The 18,987-nt window shown below is 35.5% G+C and overlaps 1 protein-coding gene across 8 annotated transcripts in view; it reads left to right on the top strand.

Moving 5' to 3' along the window:
• The window catches only part of ncana (neurocan a), a 248,356-nt gene that overhangs the window by 98,796 nt on the left and 130,573 nt on the right, over positions 1 to 18,987 (top strand). For 7 of the 8 annotated variants that reach the window (XM_073931819.1, XM_073931821.1, XM_073931830.1 and 4 more), the window contains one exon: positions 1,784 to 1,885. The gene's annotated coding sequence lies outside the window, so the exon portion shown is untranslated. Of the gene's footprint in view, positions 1 to 1,569; positions 1,886 to 18,987 lie in introns of those variants that run through there. The other variant, XM_068215108.2, reaches the window with a different exon arrangement.

The following is an 18,987-nucleotide window of genomic DNA, read 5'->3' as shown; positions in this document are numbered from 1 at the left end:
AATGAAAGATTTTTTTTTCAGTGTAAGCATTTTAGTGCATTTGACTATTTCTGTACTTTGCATTCAAAATCGTTGTTAACAGTCATGACTGATGCTTGCCTTTTATTCATCTGTGAATGCACTCAAGAATTTCCCCAATTTGCATTATTGTAAGATACTTTTACTATTATTACTGCCACTTTTGTACCACAAATGTCAAATTACAGTTTTTTTGTTTTGTTTTTTTTACCGTGTATATAAATAAAATTGTCATAAAAAGCAGAATTTTTAGCAGATATAGTGCTAGCTTTTGCTTTTAGCACTTTTTTTGTTGGCATTTCAGTTACTACATTTATTTTCCTTTGGCATTGTCCCTTATTTTATTGCCACAGCGGAATGAACCACCCAGTTACTTGCTATTAAACGACCCAAAATGGGTAAAATATGGACAAACCTAAAATTTGGGTTAAATTTGCTCCAGTAAATTTACTTTAAATAATCAACTCAGCTGCTCTTTTTATCAGTATTTAATAAGCTTTTTAGTGCATTTTATTAGCACTTTGCCTCTCAAATCATTAAGTCAAGTCTTGATTGATGCCTTTAATTCAGCTGTGAATGTGCTCTATGCAAACTTGTATTTTTGGTGAGATTGGTAAGTATTGCTAGTATAAACTCTTATTAAAATAGTGGAGGCCCCTGATTATCTGAGACTAAGCTAAAGGAAAATGAATGAATGTGATTAAAACAACTCAAAATGGGTAAAATATGGACAAACACAAAATTTGGGTAAATTTGCTCCAGTAAATGTACTTTAAATGATCATCTCAGCTGCTATTTTTATCTGTATTTTATAAGTGCATTTTATTATTTATACTTTGCATCTAAAATCTTTGTTAACAGTCATGATTTATGCATGCCTTTAATTCTGCTGTGAATGCTCTCTGCAAACTACTGCAAACCTTCTCATACTGATAAATCAAAAACTAAACTGAAGGAAAATGATTGAATGGATGTTATGAAAACAACCCAGATTGGCTGAGATATGCACAACAAATGGGTTAAATTTGGTCCAGTAAATTCAATTAAAATAATCTGCAGCTATTTTTATCCATATCTTACTAAGCATTTTTAATGCATTGTAATTTGCATCTAAAATCCTTCTTAACAATCATAATTGATGCTTGTTTAATTTCCTCCTGTTACATAAGATGATTATTATAAACTGTTGTTAAAATGAGTGCTCCTCTTTCAACCCAAATTGGGTGAAATATGGACAAACACGAAATTTGGTCCATTAACTCTTCAAAAAATCAACTTAATGGTTATTTTTATCCATCTTTTACTGAGCATGTTTAGTGCATTTAGATATGTCTGTAATTTGCATCTACAATCATTGTTAACAGTCATGATTGATGCATGCCTTTTATTCAGCTGTGAATGCGCTCTCTCTCTCTCTCTCTCTCTCTCTCTCTCTCTCTCTCTATCTCTCTCTCTCTCTCTCTCTCTCTCTCTCTCTCTCTCTCTGTGTGTCCTACCCGGGAGGGGGGATTTTGTCCTCTTCTTCAGCACTCTTTTGTCTCTGATCTCTCCAGTGTTGACGGAGGCGCCGCAGCGCAGACACCGGCGTCAGTTTGCGCGTCTCCCGGTACCCCTTCCTGCGTGTATGCGCCCGATGCTTGCCATTGCTTTACCATCAGAAACCGTTCATCAGCATTTACGGCTTCCTTTGTGGACTTCATTTCATTTGATGTGACTGAAGTTCCAGCAGACTCGACTCTGATCATATCGGGTTTTTCTCCGCCAGACTCACCGGAGGATCCGCGGCTCTGCTCGGTTCGGTTTTGCTGATTTGCATCCAGTCATCCGGTGTGGATTCAGACTGCCCTGATAACTTAAACAACTCCAGGTAGGAGGAAACGTTCATATTCTACTTTGGGGTTAATGTTGTATCGGACACACACACAGCTGTTGGGGTTTTGTTGGATGTCTGTCTGATTTGGTGAAATCCGCCTAACCCTCTGGTAATCTCATCCATATCATGCAAAGCCAGTTTTAGACAGCATGTTGTAATTTCTGCTCGCATGACTTGGTGTCTGAAATCTTCTGTCTGAGCATCTGCTCGTTTAATCTGTCCAGTGATGAATGCATTTATAGTTTTTTGTGGTTTTAGTTTTTTGGAAATTATATATTTGAGAAGGGTGAATGTGCCACAAGAAACTGATGGATACAAAGACAGCAGTATTTCAACGTTTAAAGCCGCCAATTTTTTGTTTGTAATACCGTTCCTATGGTATGTGTAGGATTTTTTTATTTAACTTTTTTTTTTTTTTTTTGGACAACATTATCTCCAGCAAATAAATAAATAAATAAATAAATAAAAAATTAATAATAATAATAATAATAATAATAAAATTATATATATATATATATATATATATATATATATATATATATATATATATATATATATATATATATATATATATATATATATATATACACTCTCAGAAAAAAAGGTACAATGAGGGTACAATTTTGTTCCTAGAGGGAACAAAATATAAAATTGTACCTTTAAAGGTCCCATATTGGTCTTTAGGGTACAATTTTGTACCCAAATGGGCTATAAAGGTACAAATGTCCAGATTTAGGTTTGAAAGGTACATTTTTGTACCTTTTATAGCACATTTGGATACAAAATTGTACCGTAAAGGACCAATTTGGCACCTTTAAAGGTACAATTATATATTTTGTTTCCCTATAGGAACAAAATTGTACCCTCAGCTCATGATAAGATCAAGACACTATATAACACTAATTTAAATGTATTAATACTAAACATTAACACTAAAATACATAATTTAAAAATATAATAAATAAATAAATTGCTTGAATTAAATATTTTAATAATTAAATGTTTTTTCATGTATTTAAATTACATTTTTTTCTTAAAAATTTTAATAATTTAATTTATAATTGAATGTTATTTTAATCATTAAAAACGTAAATACTGGTCTTTGCTTACTGTTTAAGACCCTATAGTTTATGGGATGTAGAATAAGAACCATGCAGAGGGACAGCATCTTCATACAGGTGGTGATGTTGCTGTCTCTTTAAGAATTTGGCTTGTTGAGACATTATAGTACTTTAGTGTTTGTTACTGAGGCGGTCGGTAGAGTATGCTGGCTGTTTACACAGAACATCGCACGCTTTTCAAAGAAAAGTCTATTTTGGAGTCCACACTTTTCAGGTAAGAATATATTAAAGATATAATTGAAGTCTCATTTTTACATGTGAAGCCGTGTTCTGTTGATTTTGTCTGACTCTCGGGTCTCGGCTTTCCCCCGCTTTAAGTGCTCCGGGCAGGCCTGCAGGATGGTGTTTGCTAAGATGTCTGCAGCTTATTAGAGAAGTTAATACAATGTGATATCGAAGTCACCGAGGGACATAACGTTATAGACGGTGAGTACTATATGCTGTTAGTTTTCTCGGTGTAAAAGTTCCCTTTATCGCCTACGTTACGTATTCGCGCCTAATATCTTACGTTACGTTACTGCTTTATTAATAAGTGTTGCCACGGCGGAATATAATAGCAACCCAAATAGCAAAATACACTCGGGCCAGCAGAAGCGAGCCGACGCTGCCGTATCCGTGCACCGGAATCGGGCCGTGACCCGTGAGTAATGTGCGGTGTGGCCCGGAGCTCGCGCGACTAAAGTCTTCATATACCTTGATATAAAACCTTTTGTTATTAATACTGGAAATTTGTAATTATCGATAATGTTTTATATTTTGAGGTCATTTTCTAGCCACGGTTGACCGCTGAAATGTAATTTTAGACGGTTATATAAGTTACACCGCCATTTTGTGAAGAAAAATCACAATTTTGTCACCGGCAAAGCGACTGATTATGTAACGTTAAACGTGGCTAGTTACAAACGTGGCGTGTGTAACTTGTGCTTGTACATATCTTCGTTTCAGTGTCTAAGTTACATTAATGTTGAGGAGTGTCCACAAACTCTCATGTCCAGAATTGTTGGTGCTTTACTGTCGTTTAACGTTATACTTATGTTAATGTAGAATTATTAACATACCATGTTGTATAAATCGACGTTTTAAGTTATACTTTGTTCTTTAATGTAATAATTTGTCCCATCTGTTCTGAAACTGGTACCTTGAGCTATTTTACCTATTTTATTAATATCTCAAAATAAATAAATAGTTATTGCTTTGTCTTATTGCTTTCCAGAAGTTTTTGAAGTTTCTAATTGTCTTTCAGGACAAGATTGAACAACAGAATGCAGCCTAACAGCATCAGACCAATGAAGGCATGTCATATGAAAGCATGGCTCAGTTACAAGATGTAAGTATGTCTCATTATCTATACCATGGTTTTAATGGCTTACATACTATTTTAAATTGGTAGGTTTTTACTTACAAACAACAATAAATGTACACCCACATGTTTAAAATTATTTTCTAGGTATTCATCGAAAGATGAGAGATCAACTGAAGAATGCTATGGACCTGACTCTAAGGTACTCTTTCTAAACTTTCTCCACTTGATTATTATTATTAAATTCTAGCTTTGGATGGCCTCCTTCATATTTGTTTGTATGCCACATCTTATGTTCCAGGAATTGATTTTACAGCAGCACTTCTCATGTTGCCAGCCTTGTTAAGCGAGACACTTCAACATTTCGTTGTGCTCCGGTGCGTATGTTGTTTTCTGTTTAGTATATGCTGTGATAAATGCATTTTATAATGCTTGATATTCTTTATATTAAGATGATGCAGTGGGTAGTGCTGTCACCTTACAGCAAGAAGGTCGCTGGTTCGAGCCTCGGCTGGGTCAGTTGGCATTTGTGTGAGGAGTTTGCATATTCTTCCAGTGTTCGTGAAGGTTTCCTCCAAGTGCTCCGATTTCCCCACAAGTCCAAAGACATGCGCTATAGCTAAATTTGGTAAGCTTAATTGTCTGTAGTGTATAAATGCGTGTGTGAATAAGTGTGTCTGGATGTTTCGCAATACTGGGTTGCAGCTAGAAGGGCATCTGCTGCAAAAAACATATGCTGGATAAGTTGGTGGTTCATTCCACTGTGGCGACCCCAGATTAATAAAGGGACTAAGCCAAAAAGAAATTGAATGAATGAATGAAATTTATATTAGTCTTTTTTTAACTTTTTTTTTTAAATCAGTGAATATTAATTATTTTACTTTCTATGCATGTTGATTTTCTCTTCATCAGTGATAGAGTGACTGATATTAATGTAATTATTGCTTTGTCATTTACAGTGAACCATCTTCACCACATTCTACAGTTCAAGTACAGGAGGACACCACCGACTGGACAACTGTGTTAACAAGACGAGTCACGGCAGTCTTCAGAGTTGATGGGATTGCGATTGGCCGGGCTAATGATGTGGACGAATATACATTTTTGACATCCATCTTATTAGAAGAACACCTTGATGTTTCTGCAGTGGAATGTTTTGAATGAACGGTGGACGGTGACAAGCCTGGATCTACTCCAGTTACCAGAGTGATCAACCTTGTTTTTTGTTTCTCTACATGCTCTTGGGATAATCACAATCATCAAGTTAATCCAGCACACTGCTATCATTCATGCATAAAGCAAATTTTTAAATAACTTGTGGTCCTAATGACTATCAAAGAACATTTTCCAGTAATGAGTGCTTTACATGTCATGTTTATCAAAAGCATAAACACATATTGTGTTACAACAAATTACAACTCCACTTGAGGATGATGAGGAGTAATCTACTGATGTTGAGGAAGAGGCTACTGATGTATTTGGTTTTCTGCACTGTTGAAGCAATTTATAGAGAAACATTGCCTTCATTCTGAAATTCAGAGAAAATGTTGATGACAAATTATTTATTATGACCGAGTATTCTGACTACAGACAAACACTTTGGACTTTATAAAGTGCAGTACTTGATGTAGCCTGTGTAATGTGTTTATAAATCTTAAACAGTATTCTTGTGGTCTTTGTATTAAGGGTAGATTATTTACTGTACAGTGAGTGAACAATTTTTATTTGTTATCTAAATTGTATACTTGCTGTGTAATTTTATTTCTTGACGCATTCAGTTGTGAGTTGTAATGAAATATTTCTACATTAATAAATAAAAATGGACATCTGTGAACCAAAATATTTTATTTATTTATTTGTGCATGCAGTCACCAAAAGATCAAAATGCCTGGGTCAGTACCCTGAAAATGCTATATAATATAAAAAGGTACATTTTTGTACCTTTGGTGGGGGTACAAAATTGTCCCTTAAAGGGTACAAATGTAGAAGGTACAATTTTGTACCTTTAAATAGAGGTACAAATTTGTACCCTTAAGGGTACCACCCCAGTGACGGGCCATTTGTACCCTAAAAGGTACAATTTTGTACCTTTTTTTCTGAGAGTGTATAATATATATATATATATATCCGAAGGTGCCATTTTAAATTGTAATTAAATCTTTTGCAAGTACCTTAATTTAAACGTTTTTTCTTAATTTAAACGTTTTTTAATTTAAAGTGGTTTTTTTTTGCCATTTTAGCTGTTGAAGGATAACGCTTGTGTACATTGCAAAAGCTTTTTATTATAAACTATTTTATTACAATTTTATATATATAACTCTTATTAAAACAATACAATTGGGTAAAAATATGAACAGATGCAAAAAAAAACAAAGTTCATGAGATGGATTACAAATAAAATGCATGGATAGAATATGCAGTACAACAATGCAATACAGTAAAAGTTGTAAGAAAATATCTTATTGCATTGGAGGTCACAATAAATGTCCAAAAACAGCAATGCATATTTATAATTAAGTTAACTTGTCAGTCAACAGCAAATTATTCCAAACTAGACAGAATATCTAAATCATCAAAAATTGCAATATTTTGCATCATATTTGAGTAAGATGAGTTCATTTAAAAGCATTTGAGAAATGCATTAACTTGTACTCGTCTACTTATTGCATGTGCAAGATGGAGTATAACTGAAATGTGGAAAGCAGCAGGAAAAAAAGGTAAAAGAAATGGCAAAAGCGGCAACATGGTGGCTCAGTGGTTAGCCTCACAACAAGAAGGTTGCTGGTTTGAGCCCCGGTTGGGTCAGTTGGCATTTCTGTGTGCAGTTTACATGATGGCGTGGGTTTCTTCAAGGTGCTCTGGTTTCCACCACAGTCCAAACTAGGCATGGGATGATAACCATTTTCAAGGTATACTGCAGCTTGAAAAAAGTCAAGGTTTTAAAACCGCCAACATTTGCTGTAATACCGTTCCTAGGGTATGTGTAATATTTTTTTTTTATTGAACTTTTTTTTTTTTTTTTTTTAGTATGTCCAGCAAAAAAAAAAAATCTCCAGAGATGCCGTTTTGAATTGTAATGAAATCTGAGTTTTTGAAACTAATGAAGACAGCAGGCAGAAGTTATTGATTCATTTGAATTATTCAGCCTGACATGTTTACATGGGAAAAGTTTTTGTTTTTTACCCAGACATTTAAAAAGAATATATTTTGGAGCAGTAATCACAATACCGTGAAACCGGAATATTTTATATATATATTACACCAGCCCACAGTCCAAACACATGCGCCAAGGGGAAATTGGTGAACCAAATTGGCCATAGTGTAAGAGTATGTGTATGGATGTGAGAATATGGGTGTTTTCCAGGACTGGGTTGCAGCTGGAAGGGCATCCACTGCGTAAAACATATTCAGGATAAGTTGGCAGTTCATTCAGCTTAGGTAATCTCTGAAATAAAGACCAAGCTGAAGGAAAATGAATGAATGAAATGGCAAAACTCCATTATTGCATTGCAAGCTGCAAGATATTGAACAGAATGCAGGTATTTACCCAAGCAGAAACACAGATAAAGTGACTTACAATATTCTTTGTTGCAAATAAATATGTGCCGTTCATATTTACTTTTAAATTTGTCTCTTTACAGTAATACAGCATTGAATGTCATTTTAAAAAATCAGATAATGGCATTAAAACTGCTGAGCCGATTCATGAAGCAAGAATTTACTTTGTGCAAAAATACATTCATTCATTTTCCTCTAGCGTAGTCTATCTGTTCATCAGGGGTCCCCACAGCAGAATGAACCACCTGCAAGTATTACAGTCAAGCCCGAAATTATTCAGACCCCTGGTAAATTCTGACTTAAAGCTTTTGTTCAAATGCAAATAAAAGCTAGGAATTTTTTTTTCACTTTGATGACTCCTGAACATCCTCTTATCTTTCAGGAGAAGCCAAGGTAATTTCCAGTCCAAAATAATAACTAATTAGTTGAATAACAGTAACTTTAAGTCAGAATCTGCTAAGTGTATGAATAATTTCAAGCTTGACTAACTGTAAAAATATATCTGTTAATGAATAGTTTCTGTATTTAGTGTTTATTTCAGGTTTTGAATTGCATTATGGGATGTTGATCTTGGCTCTGTTCATGTTTGATATTGAAACTTCAACTCTACAGTTAAACAAAGTGACTTTAATTGGCATTTTAGTCATTAATAATAGTATAATGTATAAGAATGTAGAGAGAAATAAGTCTGTAAAATAACCGAAAATGTGCTGGCAAGGTTTCTGTAGCATAACAACACCAACCCAGACAATATATCACTTTAAACTATTAAAAATGTCAATATAAGGCACTTGTTCGAACTTTTCAAGGTTGAAAGTTGTTGGAAGAACGATTAAGCTCCCATAATGCCCCTCAAAACAGCGTGCAAATATCCAGAATAAATTCTCTGCCTTATTGAACGTATTCTGCAATGTTTTAGAGCTCACAATTCAGTCGCCTATGGGAGAAATTTCACACTAGGAGTAATAAACAGTCAAACTATTTGCTCTACAAACAAGTGTGTTGATGACTATGCATAAAAGGTAGAATGATATAATAAGATGACAGCAGAACGAGCCCTTTTTAATGTCTAAAAATCAGTGGAAATGAATAAGACGCAAAGCCTCAAGCCAGAAAGATTCCAATGCCTGCTCATGTGTGAGGAATATGGTCAATAACAGAGATATCAGTGTTCGTGAGCCCTACTAAGTGCACTAGACAGGCGGCTGCAGCTCTAGAGGTAAGGTATAGACTCAGATCTGCTTCCCTGTGGCAGTCGCACCGAAGTTGCTCCAGATCAAAAAGTCCCAGCAGCTGCAGGCATTTATTATTCATCCAACATCCGACGTCATATTATTTATCATCTGAAATCATGATTGCGCTTCTCTGACATCATAATCACAGGCCGCTCCGACAGCTGCCTGAACTGTCCAGTGGCATCTCCTCTGGGAGTTGTCTGCAATTTCAGAGTTTTGGGGGTTTAAGCTCGGGCTTATATGCAGAGGTTAGGGTGAAAGTAAGAGGATTAGTGGTGTTGGATTTATTGGAGAATGGTAAAGAGATGGCGTTTTTGGGGGTGAAGGGAGCCAAGGGTGAACGGGTGATGTTGGAGAAGTCAGGGCTGAAGGTCAGGTGTTATGTATAGTGCACAGATACGATCAATCCAGTCAGCTTTTGTTCTCTGGAGGCTGATCAATGCTGCACACATCGCTCCTCTTTTTGGGAGACGTTATTAAGATTTACCTTAGCAGTTTCATTGTGATGGTTAAAAAGAAGTTGAATTAGTGTGCATATCTAAAATTTAAAGTCATAACAAGGACCATCTATTTCTGCTGGCAGCTAGCTCTCTGCAACTCTCACATCACTGAAGCTAAGCAGGGCTTCGCCTGGTCAGTACCTGGATGGGAGACCAAGTGGGAAAGCTAGGTTGCTGCTGAAAGTGGTGTTAGTGAGGCCAGCAGGGGGCGCCCATCCTGCGGTCTGTGCGGGTCCTAATGCCCCAGTATAGTGATGGGGAGTAGGCTTGAATCAATCTGATTGGATTATTGCTGATTACGGATGAGAAGCCAGATGTGATCAATCATTTCACATGCTCATCTTAAAATTAGGCTGCGGTCACACTCGAGTTTGAGAATTCTGTCGTACAGCGCTGCTAAAAAGGGGTTAAACAAGATGATTAGACATTTTATATATATTTTTATATATATATTTTTTTTTATATATTCCATATATATATATATTCATATATAGCTATATATATATATATATATATATATATATATATATATATATATATATATATATGAATATATATATATATATATATATATATATATATGAATATATATATATATATATATATATATATATATATATATATATATATATATATATATAGCTATATATGAATATATATATATATAGAATATATAAAAAAAAATATATATAAAAATATATATAAAATGTCTATTCATATATATCTACATATATATATATTCATATATATATATATATATATATATATATATATATATATATATATATATATTCATATGTATATATATATATATATATATATTCATATATATATGTATATATATATGAATATATATATATATATATATATATATATATATATATACACACACACACACACACACAGTTGAAGTCAGAATTATTAGCCCCTTTTTGATTTTTTTCTTCTTTTTTAAATATTTCCCAAATTATGTTTAACAGAGCAAGGAATTTTTCACAGTATGTCTGATAATATTCTTTCTTCTGGAAAAAGTCCTATTTGTTACTTCGGCTAGAATAAAAACAGTTATTAATTTTTAAAAAAACATTTTTGGGACAAAATTATTAGCCCCTTTAAGCTCTTTTTTTTTTTTTTTGTCTACAGAACAAACCATCTTTTTACAATAACTTGACTAATTACCCTAACCTGCCTAGTTAACCTAATTAACCTAGTTAAGCCTTTAAATGTCACTTTAAGCTGTATAGAAGTGTCTTGAAAAATATCAAGTAAAATATTATTTACTGTCATCATGGCAAAGATGAAATAAATCAGTTATTAGAAATAGGTTTTTAAAACTATTATGCTTAGAAATGGGCTGAAACAATCTTCCCTCCATTAAACAGAAATTGGGGAAAAAAATAAACGGGCACAAATAATTCAGGGGGGCTAATAATTCTGACTTCTGACATATATATATATATATATATATATATATATATATATATATATATATATATATATATATATATATATATATATATATATATATATATATTAATAAAGACATATTTTAATAATTATATATTAATACATTATATATTAATACACACATATTTTGTCAACAAACTTTTAAATTGGATGTGATTAATTGTGATTTTTGCCAAGCACTAGTATATACATATCTTAAAATCACTGAATATTCTTCTCTCAACTATTTTCTTTGTATTATTTGTTTTTCTTTATTGTGAAATGTTATTAAGGGTAAAATAAATAGCCTTTTAAAAGCGTCCCTCTCTCTCTCTCTCCTCCTGCAGCTGTCGGTCTCTTTGTTCACTTAAAGACCCAATCTGTTAAAAAAACAGCTCAATACAATGTGACTGGCTCTTATCTAACAGCATGTCCACTATTGTCCACTCTGAGCTTATATGAGAACTGAAAACATTGACATTGACAATCCATGTAGTCTTTGCTGTCTTTTGTGACATATAGAGTAATTGGTTTATTGTTGGATTATTGAACTCCCTTTTTAAATTTAATTAAATAGCAATATTATAATTAATAGCAGTTAAATAAGGTAATAATTTCCTTTTTAAAAACATCATCTTGATTTTAGGATGAACAATAGTTAGGATTTTGCATGTCACAATTTTTACAGCTTAATTGATTTCATGTAAAGAAGTGTATATATATATATATATATATATATATATATATATATATATGTGTGTGTGTGTGTGTGTGTGTGTGTGTGTGTGTGTGTGTGTGTGTGTGTGTGTGTGTGTGTGTGTGTATGTGTGTGTGTTTATATATATATATATATATATATATATATATATATATATATATATATATATATATATATATATATATATATTTATATATACGTACATACATACATACTGTGTATCCGGAAAGAATTGATAGCGCTTCACTTTTTTCACATTAGTTTATGTTACAGCCTTATTCCAAAATGGATTAAATTGACTGATTTCCTCAACATTCTACTTACAATACCCCATAATAACAATGTGAAATTTTGCCAAAATGCATCTGAAGGACTCTCAGACCATCAGAAACTAAACTCTCTAGTCTGATGAGACTAAAATTGAACACTTTGGAGTGAATGCCAGGCATTACGTTTGGAGAAAAGCAGGCAGCGCTCATCACCAGGCTAATAGCATCCCTACAGTAAAGTATGGTGGTGTTGGCATCATGCTGTGCCAATGTTTTTCAGCAGCAGGAACTGGAAGACTAGTCAGGATAGAGGGAAAGATGAATGCAGCAATGCACAGAGACATCCTGAATGAAGACCTGCTGCAGAGTGCTCTTACTTCAAACTGGGGCGACGGTTTATCTTCCAGCAGGACAATGACCCAAAGCACACCGCCAAAATATCAATGAAGAGGCTTCAAAACAACTTTGTGAATGTCCTTGAGTGGCCCAGCCAGAGCCCAGACCTAAATCTAATTGAACATCTCGGGAGACATCTGAAAATGGCTGTACACTGTTGCTTCCCATCCAACCTGATAGAGCTTAAGAGGTACTGCAAAGAGGAATAGGCAGAAATTCCCAAGCTTGTGGCATCATATTCAAACAGACTTGAGGCTGTAATCACTGCCAAAGGTGCATAAAATTGATAAATTTGCAACAATTTCCTAAACTCTTTTTTCACATTGTCATTATGGGGGATTGTGTGTAGAATGTTGAGGAAATCAATGAATTTATTCCATTTTGGAATAAGGCTGTAACATAACAAAGTGGAAAAAGTGAAGCGCTATCAACACTTTCCTGATGCACTGTATATATGTGTGTATATATATATAAGACATAAATTCATTGCATTACTAGCTATTCACTTGTCATTTTTAAGTCAATCCTACACCAGATTGTTTTTAGATTAAGTTGAATTGTTCATTGTTCAGTATTGGTGCATTTTTGACCACTGAGACCCTCCTAAGACACACATGTACTGAGTGTTTGTGTGGCCCTGGCTGTTTGCTCAAAGCTTTGTCTGTATTTGCAGTTTGAGTCTACTCTTCATATCCATGGATCAGCAGCTGATGAAGTGATGTAGACGTGATGTTTCTTTAACAAACACACTGTTCTTCTGGGGTTAAACACTCTGCTGTATTGACCGGTTTGTACTGCTGACTGCCTACTTTCTGTACTTTCTGCAGTGGAGTGTAGAAGCGCTTTAATTAAGCCAAACTGAACATGCATTTACAGAGAGTCTTTTCATTTGGATTTGGCAGCTGCATAGCAATGAGTCTGGCAACCGTCTACATAAACCTAGTGACTAAAAAGCAGTGCCCTAAGAACGACCCTCAATGCCTTGGCTAACACAAGCAACACCCTAGCAACCATGCATAACACCCTAACAACTGCTACACAATTATTTAGCAACTGCATAGCATCATTCTGGGAACTGAATAACACCTTAGCTACCGAATAGCAATGTCCTGGAAACAACCCACATCACCCATTGCAACTATATAGCAACACCCCGACAACCATCCACAACACTCTAACAACTGCATCACAAAACCCTGGTAGCTGAATAGAAAAGCATTACTAACTGCACAGCAATGCCAATACTTAAAAAACAACAGCAACACTCTTAACGTCTGCCTACACCCTGGCAACCTCAAACTTAGCAACTGTATATCACTACCATTGCATCTGCATTGTCATACCCTGACAACCACACTCAATGCATAGCAACATCCCAGAAACCACTTACAACACCTTGACAACCGCTTTAGCAACACCCTGGAAACCACCCACAACACCTTAACAACCGCTTTAGCAACACCCATGAAACCACCCACAACACCTTAACAACCGCTTTAGCAACACCCTGGAAACCATCCACAACACCTTAACAACCGCTTTAGCAACACCCTGGAAACCATCCACAACACCCTAACAACCGCTTTAGCAACACACTGGAAACCACCCACAACACCTTAACAACCGCTTTAGCAACACCCTGGAAACCACCCACAACACCTTAACAACCGCTTTAGCAACACCCTGGAAACCACCTACAACACCTTAACAACCGCTTTAGCAACACCCTGCAAACCACCCACAACACCTTAACAACCGCTCTAGCAACACCCTGGAAACCACCCACAACACCTTGACAACCGCTTTAGCAACACCCTGGAAACCACCCACAACAGCTTGACAACCGTTTTAGCAACACCCTGGAAACCACCCACAACACCTTAACAACTGCTTTAGCAACACCCTGGAAACCACCCACAACACCTTAACAACCGCTTTAGCAACACCCTGGAAACCAACCACAACACCTTAACAGCCGCTTTAGCAACACCCTGGAAACCACACATAATACCTCAACAACCGCTTTAGCAACACCCTGGAAACCACCCACAACACCTTAACAACCGCTTTAGCAACACCCTGGAAACCACCCACAACACCTTAACAACCGCTTTAGCAACACCCTGGAAACCACCCACAACACCTTAACAACCGCTTTAGCAACACACTGTAAACCACCCACAACACCTTAACAACCGCTTTAGCAACACCCTGGAAACCACCCACAACACCTTGACAACCGCTTTAGCAACATCCTGGAAACCACCCACAACACCTTGACAACCGCTTTAGCAACACCCTGGAAACCACCCACAACACCTTAACAACCGCTTTAGCAACACCCTGGAAACCACCCACAACACCTTAACAACCGCTTTAGCAACACCCTGGAAACCACCCACAACACCTTAACAACCGCTTTAGCAACACCCTGGAAACCACCCACAACACCTTAACAACCGCTTTAGCAACACCCTGGAAACCACCCACAACACCTTAACAACCGCTTTAGCAACACCCTGGAAACCACCCACAACACCTTAACAACCGCTTTAGCAACACCCTGGAAACCACCCACAACACCTTAACAACCGCTTTAGCAACACCCTGGAAACCACCCACAACACCTTAACAACCGCTTTAGCAACACCCTGGAAACCACACATAATACCTCAACAACCGCTTTAGCAACACACTGGAAACCACCCACAACACCTTAACAACCGCTTTAGCAACACCCTGGAAACCACCCACAACACCTTAGCAACCGCTTTAGCAACACCCTGGAAACCACCCACAACACCTTAACAACCGCTTTAGCAACACCCTGGAAACCACCCACAACACCTTAACAACCGCTTTAGCAACACCCTGGAAACCACACCTAATACCTCAACAACCGCTTTAGCAACACCCTGGAAACCACCCACAACACCTTGACAACCGCTTTAGCAACACCCTGGAAACTACCCACAACACCTTAACAACCGCTTTAGCAACACCCTGGAAACCGCCCACAACACCTTAACAACCGCTTTAGCAACACCCTGGAAACCACCCACAACACCTTAACAACCGCTTTAGCAACACCCTGGAAACCACCCACAACACCTTAACAACCGCTTTAGCAACACCCTGGAAACCACCCATAACACCTTAACAACCACTTTAGCAACACCCTGGAAACCACCCACAAAACCTTAACAACCGCTTCAGCAACACCCTGGAAACCACCCACAACACCTTAACAACCGCTTTAGCAACTGCATAGCAACACCCTGGCAAATGAATAGCAAAATATAAGTAAATGCTGAGCAATGACCTGGAAACCACCCGCAATACTCAAATAAATGCATAGCAACACCGTAACATCTGCCTATCAACACCCTGCCAACCACAGCCTTAGCAACTGGATATCAGTGTTATAGTAATAGTTAATTCTAAAAGGTAAATCACAATGAGCTCACACTTGTAACCTTGTGTGCAAACACACAGGCGTCTCAAGAACACGGGACACGCTGTCGGCTCAGAGTTCGTCAGTGAATCTCATGCATAATTAATTGTGTCTGGATGCATGAAGGTTCACAGGAGGGTCTCTGGCAGCCCGCCAAACACACGCGGACTCCGGCTCGCCATCACAATCACACACAGCTGCATTCTCAGCCTGATCTGTAATGCATACACACTCCTGTAGGAATAATTTCATTCTGTCAGCATTTATTATTTCATATGCACTGCACCTTTCCTTTTGTTCTCAAAAGGAGATGTTTTGAAGAATGTTTGTGCAGCTATTTCCATGCAATGAAAAAAAGTAAAACGGAAGCACCTCACAAAAAAGTAATAAAATGAAGTATAATTTTAAATAAAATAATTTATTAAATAAATAAAACTTAATGTTAAATTAAAATAAAATACAATTAAATATTTTAAATAGAAAAAATAAACATTTAAATTAGATTTAAAATAAAACAAGAAATTAAATTAGATTTAAAATAAAACAAGAAATTAAATTAGATTTAAAATGTAATTAAATTAAATAAAAAATGATTTAAAAATAATAATTCAAATAAAATAATTAATAAATAAAATTTATTTTAATATTAAATTTAAAATAAAACAAAATAAATTAAAATTTTATTTAATGTTATATTAAATTAAAAATACATGCAGGCAATATCTTTAACCATCAGGGGTTGCCACAGTGAAATGAACCGCCAACAATTCCAGCATATGCTTTACTCAGCGGATGCCCTTCCAGCTGCAACCCAGTACTGGGAAACATCTATACACTCTCACATTCACACAAACACTCCAGCTGCATTCTCCGCCTGATCTGTAGTGCATACACACTCCTGAAGGAATAATTCCATTCTGTCAGCGTTTATTATTTCATGTGCACTGCACCTTACCTTTTGTTCTCAATGACGAATGTTCGTGCAGCTACTTCCATGCAATGAAAACAAAAGAGAAAAACAGTAAAGCACAAAAAAGCACCAGGAATAATAAATTTTTTTATTAAAATACAATTAAATAAAACAAATATTTAAATAACGAATATTTTATTTAAAACAAATTAAGTAAAATTTAATATTAAATTAAAAATAAATTAAATGTAAAATAAAATTGGTTCGGTGACATAGTGGTTAGCACTGTCACCTCACAGCAAGAAGGTCACTAGTTCGAGCCTCGGCTGGGTCAGTTGGCATTTCTGTGTGGAGTTTGCATGTTCTCCCCGTGTTGGTGTGGGATTCCTCCAGGTGCTCCGGTTTCCCCCACAGTCCAAACACATGCGCTATAGGGGAATTGAGTAAGCTAAACTGCCCATTTTGTGTGTGTGTGTGTGTGTGTGTGTGTGTGTGTGTGTGTGTGTGTGTGTGTGTGTGTGTGTGTGTGTGTGTGTGTGTGAGAATGAATGTGTATGGGTGTTTCCCAGTGATTGGTTGCAGTTGGAAGGGCATCTGCTGTGTAAAACATATGCTGGATAAGTTGGCAGTTCATTCCGCTGTGGCAACCCCAGATTAATAAAGGGACTAATCCAAAAAAGAAAATTAATGAATGAATGAAAACAAAATTGACTATTAAATAAAAATGAATTAAATGTAAAAAAAAGTTTTTAAAATAAATTTAATTTCAAATTAAATTTAAAATTAATTTAAAATACATTTTAAAATAAATACATGCATATAGCCTGCATGCAATTTTTGTTAAGTTTTTGTAAAATTTTGGTTTAAATATGTATTAAATCATTTTTTAAACACCATTTTAAGGACAATTATTAGCCCCTTTAAGCAAATTTTTTTCTCGATAGTCTACAGAACAAACCATCATTATACAATAACTTGCCTAATTACCCTTACCTGGCTAGTTAACCTAATTAACCTAGTTAAGCCTTTAAACGTCACGTTAAGCTGGATACTAGTATCTTGAAAAATATCTAGTCAATTATTAAATCAGTTATTAGAAATGAGTTATTAAAATTATTAGAAATGTGCTGAAAAAATCTGCTCTCTGTTAAACAGAAATTAGGGAAAAAATAAAAAGGGGGACTAATAATTCAGGGGGGGGGGGGGGACTAATAATTCTGACTTCAGCTGTAAATATGAATATAAACGTTTATATATTGACCTGATTCTTCAATGTGGAAGTGCACCCGTATATGTGATCAAGAACTTCTGATTCAGTCACCTATGAAAGAAATGACTAGGAATAATGAACGGCAGAAAACAACCAAACCTCTTGCTCTACAAACAAATGTGTTCATAACTATACAAAAAACTAAATAATATAATAAGAAAATATCAGTTAGTGACATGAAGCAGTGGAATGAGCTGTTTTTAACATCTCAAAATCAATGAAAGTGAATGAGAGCGGAAGTCTTGAGCTAAAAAGATTCCAAGGAGCTGCACCAGCTCATGTAAAGAATATGATCAATAAAACAAATGAAATTGTTAAATATCTTCATTGTATTTATGCAAAACGTGGTTATATATTTTAGATTTATTTTAGCTATTAAATCTCTTCTCCCCAATGACATGTTTTAGGGCGATATGCTCCAGTAATAGGCTTGCTTTAACAGTATGTGCTTTCTAAAAACAAAGAAAATAGCAGAATGTTTCAGTCAGTCGTAACCTGACAGATGAAGCATACAGTAACAGCAGGCTTTCTCATTCCACTGCACCGCGTTTCCTTTGTTTTCAGTGTAAACATGCACTTGATGGACGCTACACTACACACTCTTAAGTCTTGTGCAGTAAAGGACATTCCTTCATTCATTCATTTTAGTTGTGTGCCCTGCTTACTGCTTAATACACACAAGATGTAGAGCAATACGCAAATATCTTTACTTATGAAAAAGAAATAAAATATTAAGGATATATATAGGATATAAATATAAAGGATCAAAATATTACAAAACATATTATTTTTCAGCCTATATAAATATAAAAATCTTTCATGTCTTCTTCATCTCGGGAGCTTTTTCAGTGTATTCATTACAATTTGCTTTTGTATAATGTTATTATTATTAGCAGTATTATTTATTATATCCATATTT

The sequence above is a fragment of the Danio rerio genome, chromosome 2, assembly GCF_049306965.1.
Source record: "Danio rerio strain Tuebingen ecotype United States chromosome 2, GRCz12tu, whole genome shotgun sequence".
NCBI classification, from domain to species: domain Eukaryota; kingdom Metazoa; phylum Chordata; class Actinopteri; order Cypriniformes; family Danionidae; genus Danio; species Danio rerio.
This window is presented reverse-complemented; position numbering and strand designations above follow the sequence as displayed.